Raw genomic sequence first — 8,255 nt, 5'->3', positions numbered from 1 at the left:
CATTGGGCAGGTAGATTCTTTACCACTGAGAAGCCCCAATTTCTCCTTTGCATTACTGTTAATAGCCTCATTTTTTTTTTCTTTGCTTGATTCTTTAACAATTAGAGTTGGTGGGATTAGGGATAATTTACAAACTTTCAATTTTTCTTCAGAGATGTAACTAAACTGCCAAAGATATTTCTTCCAGAGTATAGTGGAGAATCACCTCTTTGCTACTCAAAACAGGGAGGTCTCAATGAGGCAGACCATATCCCATGACCTAGGCTGGTTGATCAGATTTAGGGGTTGGCTTAGAGTTGGTCACATGATCTGAGCCAGACTAATCAGAATTGGTCTAGAGACTTTGGGGAACTAAGGAAAATAAAGGATCATTTGCACCTGGATTGCTAAACTGGTAGAAGGTGTACTCTTGGGGACCATCTTTGTAACCATGTGGGTAGTGCCACAGTGGAAATGAAGCAGGCACAGAAGGAGAGCTGAGAAGAGATACACGTTTGACATCATTTGTGCAACTGGAAACAAGCAGAGCCAGAACTGAACGCTAAAGCAATTTTAATTGGTTTAGTTATTTTTAACTAAGAGACCAGTGTTAAATTCACTGAACTGTATTTGCAAAATTCCTTCTTTCCGTTACTGAAAATCAGTACTTTTGCTCCAACGTTCTTCACGTAACTGAACAGTGGCTCACTTTTTTTCTTCTCCTGGCTGTGCTGGGTCTTCATTGTAGCCTGCAGACCTCTCTTGCTGCAGAGGCAGGTACAGTAGTCGTGGCCCATGAGGCCACGAGCTTAGCTGCCCGATGGCAACTGGGATTTTAGTTCCCCGACGGGATTGAACCTATGTTCCCTACATTAGAAAGCAATTTCTTGACCCCTAGATCCAACCAGTCCATCCTAAAGATCAGTCCTGGGTGTTCATTGGAAGGACTGATGCTGAAGCTGAAACTCCAATACTTTGGCCACCTCAAGAGTTGACTCATTGGAAAAGACCCTGATGCTGGGAGGGACTGGGGGCAGGAAGAGAAGGGACGACAGAGGATGATGGCTGGATGGCATCACCGACTCAATGGATATGAGTTTGAGTCCATCGAGTCCGGGAGTTGGTGATGGAGAGGGAGGCCTGGCGTGCTGCGATTCATGGGGTTGCAAAGAGTCGGACATAACTGAGCAACTAAACTGAACTGAAGTGGATCACCTGGGGAGTGGTTATTTTGGACTATCTGCTTTAGTATCTTCCTCCTACCCTCAGTTTTTGGAACTGCTGTTGGAGCCATCTGAAATGAAAACTTGTCCATTATTTGCTTAATTAAAATCCTTCAGAGTCATCACCTACAAGTGAAAAACCCAAGTTCTTTCATTTGACTTACCTCTACCTACCTGTCCAATTGAAATATATCCTTCACTAATACTGGACTGCTTGACTTCCCTATACAAACTGTGCAAAAATTCTGTTATGTTGTAACCACCCATCTTTTAAGGCAGTTCCAGTTTTGTCTCCTCCAGGGAGCCAACTGACTCAGGGTCTTTTCCAGTGAGTTGGCTCTTCCCATCAGGTAGCCAACTGAGCTTCAGTTTCAGCATCAGTCCTTTGAATTAATATTCAGGGTTAATTTCCTTTAGGGTTGATTGGTTTTATCTCCCTTCTGTCCAAGGGACTCTCAAGTCTTCTCCAGCACCACAATTCGAACCCATCAATTCTCCATGATCAGCCTTCTTTATGGTCCAACTCTCTCATCCGTACATGACTACTGGAAAAACCATGGCTGTGACTATATGGACCTCAGTTGGCAAAGTGATGTCTTTCCTTTTTAATACACTGCCTAGGTTTGTCATAATTTTCCTTCCAAGGGGCAAGCATCTTTCAATTTCATGGCTGCAGTCACCATCCACAATGATTTTGGAGCCCAAGAAAATAAGATCTGCCACTGCTTCCACTTTTTCCCCTTCTATGTGCCATAAAGTAATGAAACAGATGCCATGATCTCAGTTTTTTGAATGCTGAGTTTTAAGCCACCATTTCTACTCTCACCTTCATCAAGAGGCTCATTAGTTCCTCTTCACTTTCTGCCATTAGAGTGCTATCATATGCATATCTGAGGTTTCTGATATTTCTCCCGGCAATCTTGATTCCAGTTTGTGATTCATCCAGCCTGGCATTTTGTATGATGTACTCTGGGTATAAGATAAATAAAAAGGGTGACAACATAAACCCTTGTACTCCTTTCCCAGTTTTGAACCAGTCAGTTGTTCCATGCAAGGTTCTAATTGCTGCTTTTTGACCTGAATACAGGTTTCTCAAGAGACAGGTAAGATGGTCTGGTACTCCCAACTCTTTAAGAATTTTCCAGTTTGTTATGATTCACAGTCAAAGGTTGTGATGTAGTCAATGAAGCAGAAGTAGATGTTTTGCTGGAATTTCCTTGCTTTCTCTATGATCCAACAAATGTTGGCAATTTTCTAAACCCAGTTTGTACATCTGGAATTTCTTGGTTCACATACTGCTGGAGCCTACCTTGAATGATTTTGAGGAGGATGTTGTTAAGCATGTGGAGTGAGTGCAACTTTTCTGTAGTATGAACATTCTCTGGCATTACCCTTCTCTGGGAATGGAGTGAAAACTGATCTTTTCCAGTCCTGTGGCCACTGAGTTTTCCAAATTTACTGACATATTGAGTGCAGCACTTTTTTTTTTTTTTTTCCATTTATTTTCATTAGTTGGAGGCTAATCACCTTACAACATTGCAGTGGTTTTTGTCATACATTGAAATGAATTAGCCATGGATTTACATGTATTCTCCATCCCGGTCCCCCCTCCCACCTCCCTCTCCACCCGATCCCTCTGGATCTTCCCAGTGCACCAGGCCCGAGCACTTGTCTCATGCATCCAACCTGGGCTGCTGATCTGTTTCACCATAGATAATATACATGTTTCGATGCTGTTCTCTTGAAACATCCCACCCTCGCCTTCTCCCACAGAGTCCACGTCTGTTCTATACATCTGAGTCTCTTTTTCTGTTTTGCATATAGGGTTATCATTACCATCTTTCTAAATTCCATATATATGTGTTAGTATACTGTAATGGTCTTTATCTTTCTGGCTTACTTCACTCTGTATAATGGGCTCCAGTTTCATCCATCTCATTAGAACTGATTCAAATGAATTCTTTTTAATGGCTGAGTAGTATTCCATGGTGTATATGTACCACAGCTTCCTCATCCATTCGTCTGCTGATGGGCATCTAGGTTGCTTCCATGTCCTGGCTATTATAAACAGTGCTGCGATGAACATTGGGGTTGAGTGCAGCACTTTAACAGCACCATCTTTTAGGATTTGAAATAGCTCAGCTGGAATTCTGTCACCTCCACTAGCTTTTTTATAGTAAAGCTTCCTAAGGCCCCCTTGATTTCACACTCCAGGATGTCTGGCTCTAAGTGAGTCACTGCACCATCATGGGTATTCAGGTCATCAAGACCTTTTTTGTATATTCTTCTGTGTATTCTTGCCACCTCTTCTTAATCTCCTGCTGTTGTGCTGTGCTTAGTCGCTAAGTCATGTCCAACTCTTTGCGACCCTGTGGACTGTAGCCCACCAGGCTCCTCTGTCCTTGGGGAGTCTCCAGGCAAGAATACTAGAGTGGGTTGCCATGCCCTCCTCCAGGGGATCTTCCCAACTCGGGGATCGAACCCAAGTCTCCTGCATTGCAGGTGGATTCTTTACCATCTGAGCCACCAGGGAAGCCTCTCTACTTTTGTTAGGTCCTTACCATTTCTGTTTTACTGTGCCCATCCTTGCATGAAATGTTCCCTTGATATCTCCAATTTTCTTGAATAGATCTCTAGTCTTTTCCCGTCTATTGTTTTCCTCTTTGCATTTTTCATTGAGGAAGGCCTTATCATCTCACCTTGCTATCCTCGGAAACACTGTATTCATTTGGCTGTATCTTTCCCTTTCTCCCTGGCTTTTCCTTTTGTTCTTTCCACAGCTATTTGTGAAGCCTCCTCAGACGACCACTTTGCCTTCTTGTATTTCTTTTTTTTTGGGGGGGGGGGGGATGGTTTTGGTCACTACTTCCTGTCAGGCACTCTATCAGATCTACTCCCTTGAATCTGTCACCTCCACTGCATAATCATAAGGGATTTGATTCAGGTCATACCTGAATGGCCTAGTAGTTTTATCTACTTTCTTCAATTTAAGTCTGAATTTTACAATAAACAGTTCATGATCTGAGCCAGTCAGCTCCCAGTCTTGTTTTTGCTTACAGTACAGAGCTTCTGCATCTCTGGCTGCAAAGAATATAATCAATCTGATTTTGTATTGACCATCCAGTGAAGTCCATGTGTAGAGTCATCTCTTGTGTTGTTGGAAGAGGGTGTCTGCTATGACCAGTGTGTTCTTGACAAAACTGTTAGCGTTTGCCCTGCTTCTTTTTGTACTCCAAGGCCAAAATTGCCTGCTACTCCAGGTATCTCCTGACTTCCTACTTTTGCAGTCCAGTCCCCTATGATAAAAAGGACATCTCTTTTTTTGGTGTTATTTCTAGAAGGTCTTGTAGGTCTTCATAGAACTGGTCAACTTCAGTTTCTTCAGCATCAGTGGTTGGGGCAGACTTGGATTAAATGAACCTAGATTATTCTGTTGTTTTTGTGATTGCATACAAGTGCTGCATTTTGGACTCTTTTGACTATGAGGGTTACTGCACTTCTTCTTTTTCCATTTATTTTTATTAGTTGGAGGCTAATTACTTTACATCATTGCAGTAGTTTTTGTCATACATTGAAATGAATTAGCCATGGATTTACATGTATTCCCCATCCCGGTCCCCACTCCCACCTCCCTCTCCACCCGATCCCTCTGGGTCTTCCCAGTGCACCAGGCCCGAGCATTTGTCTCATGCACCCAGCCTGGGCTGGTGATCTGTTTCACCCTAGATAATATACATGTTTCGATGCTGTTCTCTTGAAACATCCCACCCTTGCCTTCTCCCAGAGTCCACAAGTCTGTTCTATACATCTGAGTCTCTTTTTCTGTTTTGCATATAGGGTTATCGTTACCAGAAGTGCAGTATGCCCACTTCTGGGCATACTGCACTTCTTCTAAGGGATTCTTGCCCACAGTAATAGATATAATGGTCATATGAATTAAACTCTTCCATTCCCATCCATTTTCGTTCACTGATTCTTAAGATGTTGACATTCACTCTTGCTATCTCCTGCTTGACCATGTCCAGTGGACCTAACATTCCAGGTTCCTATGCAATACTGCTCTTTACATTATCAGAGTCTACTTTCACCAACCAGTAACATCCACAACTGAGTCATTTCCCCTTTGGACCAGCGGCTTCATTCTTTGTGGAGCTATTAGTAACTGTCCTCTGCTCAACCCCAGTGGCATGTCTGACACTTTCTGACCTGGGGCTAATCTTCCGGGGTCATATCTTTTTGCCTTTTCATACTGTTCACGGTTCTCCTGCCAAGAATACAGGAGTGGTTTGCCATTCCCTCCTCCAGTGGACCACGTTTTGTCATAATTCTCCACTATGACTCGTCCATCTTGGGTGGTCCAGCACAGCATGGCTCATAGCTTGAGTTATGCAAGCCCCTTTGCCACAAGACTGTAACCCATGAAGTTGTCTTTAACTTCATTCAGAACAGTTTTGTTAGACTGTGACAGCTGTAGCATGCATTAAAAAAAAAAACACTATCAAAATTGGTGAATTTTTACATAGCCATTTTAATATTGAATGTGGTCTGTCAGGTTTTGTGCTGGAGATTTCTCCCTGGATGATACTCCACAGATGGGTAGACTAGTTGAAGTTGACAGTGATCAAATCAAGACATCAATTGAGAATAATGTTACACCAGGAAGGAGATAGTCGACATACTCAAAATACCAAATCAATCATTGAAAATCATTTGCACAAGCTTGGTTAATCACTTTGATGTTTCGGTTCCACATAAGTTAAGCAAAAAAAAAACAACAAACCTTTCTTGGGAGTCCTCTATTATGAGCGGTTTCTGGAAAACCAAATGATTAATTCCAAAAAGTACTGCTTCCAATTAGACCAACTGGAATTTTAGTCAACAGAAAACTCAATCTTCCAGGTTTCCTTGATAACCAGGTAAAAACTGCTACAGATTGGCTGGGAAGTTGATTCACCTGCCATATTCACCACATTGCACCTTCAGATATCCATGTATTTCAGTCTATACTAAATTCTCTGAATGGAAAAAAAATTTCAATTCCCTGGAAGATTGTTAAAGGAAACTGGCATAGTTTTTGCTCAAAAAAAAAAAAAAAGATACAAAGTTTTCAGAGATAGAATCACAAATTGCCTGAAAAATGGCAAAAGGAAGTGGAACAAAATGGTGACTGCATTGTAAAGTAAAAATGAAAAATGTGTATTTTTACTTAAGAGCCAAAGGAACATTTTGGGCAACCCAGTACGTCTTTTTTATCCACTGGTCCATAAACTCCATGACAGGATCTTGCTTTATTAACCTGTGTCAAAAGCCCAGCATGACACAGAACAAAAAGAGCATGCACTGATCAACAATAGCTCCAGAGCATGAATTTGAACCTTTTTAGAAAAGGATTTTCAAAACAATCTATCTTGGGCTTTCACTTTTTCCTTACCTCATTTGCATGATTTTTTAATTGCAGTCATTTTATGTTGTAGAGCCTCCTAGCACTCTTGAGCATACAGAATTTTTACAAATACAGCCAAGAGAAAAAGACCCACCTAACTATGTAGTCGAAGTCTGAGCTTTTGTGACATGTTTTATGAACACTGAAAATCCCTAATGTACCTCTCAACTGCCACTCCCTCAATAGGTCACTGTAAGGGTTAAATGCAATAAAACTGTTAAAAGTATTCCCCCCTCCTCCCTGCTCAAACAAAACAAAACAAAAACAGGTAAGTTCTTCTAAGGAAGTGATAATCAAAATGCTGGTCAGCCAGATAAGGAGCTTGGCCAGAATCTGAATCAATAATCTGCTTCCTTCAACTAGCAAATTTGCTACAAAAAAATGTCAGCTGAACTAAACTGCACTCAGATACTTACATTAGAGTGAAAACTCTTCATCTTTTCACAGAACAGGAACAAAAAGTTCACAGAACGGCAGCCTGTCCAAGCTTTTGTACCATCCAGGGTTTTTCAAACAGTTTGCTATGAGCTCTGCACCCCAAGTTAAAATAGAGAAATTTTTCCTAGCCCCACACGCAGCCAGGAGAGAGCTATGTGACCTCGGGTCTGTCAGTGAGAACCAATCATTTAAAGTTTTGATTAGGAAGAGACCAAAAAGGGAGGAGGTACTAAGTCAAGTCCTTTATTTTGGTCAAGCTGGTCAAGCTTTGGGGAGGAGTTAAAGTTCACTGACATCTAGTGGCTAGTAACAAGAAGGCAAGCTACAGGGTCCAAATCCATCCCAACAGCATTGGGGTATTTGCTAGAAAACACCCAAGGCATGGTTTGGACAGTTTCTGGCTGTGTGGCTTCAAAGTCAGACTCTGACCTTTCCAAATATTTGAGTTCTTTTACTCACTCATGAAGTTTAAAATGCTTTCAAACTTAACCACTAGACACTTTTACAAACTCAACACTTTAGCAATAGGTTTCAAGCTTATAGAAATATAACCATCAAAAAAGAAAATTCAAATTTTGATTACTAGTTTACCCATACCTCTATATAAGATGAGTGTTAAGCCACATTTATTTAGCCACATTCATTAAGTTTTCATTAACTCCACTCAAAAAAGGTCAAAACAATTTTAGCAATGCTATATTAAACAGACCTAAAATTAGGCATCTGTAATTTGAACCTCTAAAAATAACTAGTATTTCTCCTATGATAATGAAAAATGGTTGTTTAGGGTGGGGGGGTGTCTTACAGATATGCTGAGTACTCATTTCAAGGTCAGAAAATTAATGAGTCTAGTCTTTCCTCTTCCCTTTTCTCAATCTCATAATCAGGAATGTGAAGAGGTCAAGAGATTGTCCAGCATGGTAAGAAGACAACTTATTTTTTTTGGTCTGGATTCGGTTTTAGCCACTGCATCCCAAGGCACAGTTTGTTTCGTCGGGGTAGAGCCCTGGTATTATAATACATTTAGTTCACTTAGGAACTTCCCTTTAAGCGTTAAGAAAACATTTTCACTCCTAAATAAGCCAAGGTAACCTTCCACAGACCCTGCAAAAATATCTCAAGTTTCACAATTAAATAGAAACAAATGTGTTGAGACATACTTTCATCATTCC

This window comes from Odocoileus virginianus, chromosome 2, assembly GCF_023699985.2.
Source record: "Odocoileus virginianus isolate 20LAN1187 ecotype Illinois chromosome 2, Ovbor_1.2, whole genome shotgun sequence".
Taxonomy (NCBI): domain Eukaryota; kingdom Metazoa; phylum Chordata; class Mammalia; order Artiodactyla; family Cervidae; genus Odocoileus; species Odocoileus virginianus.
Note: the sequence above shows the minus strand (reverse complement) of the source record.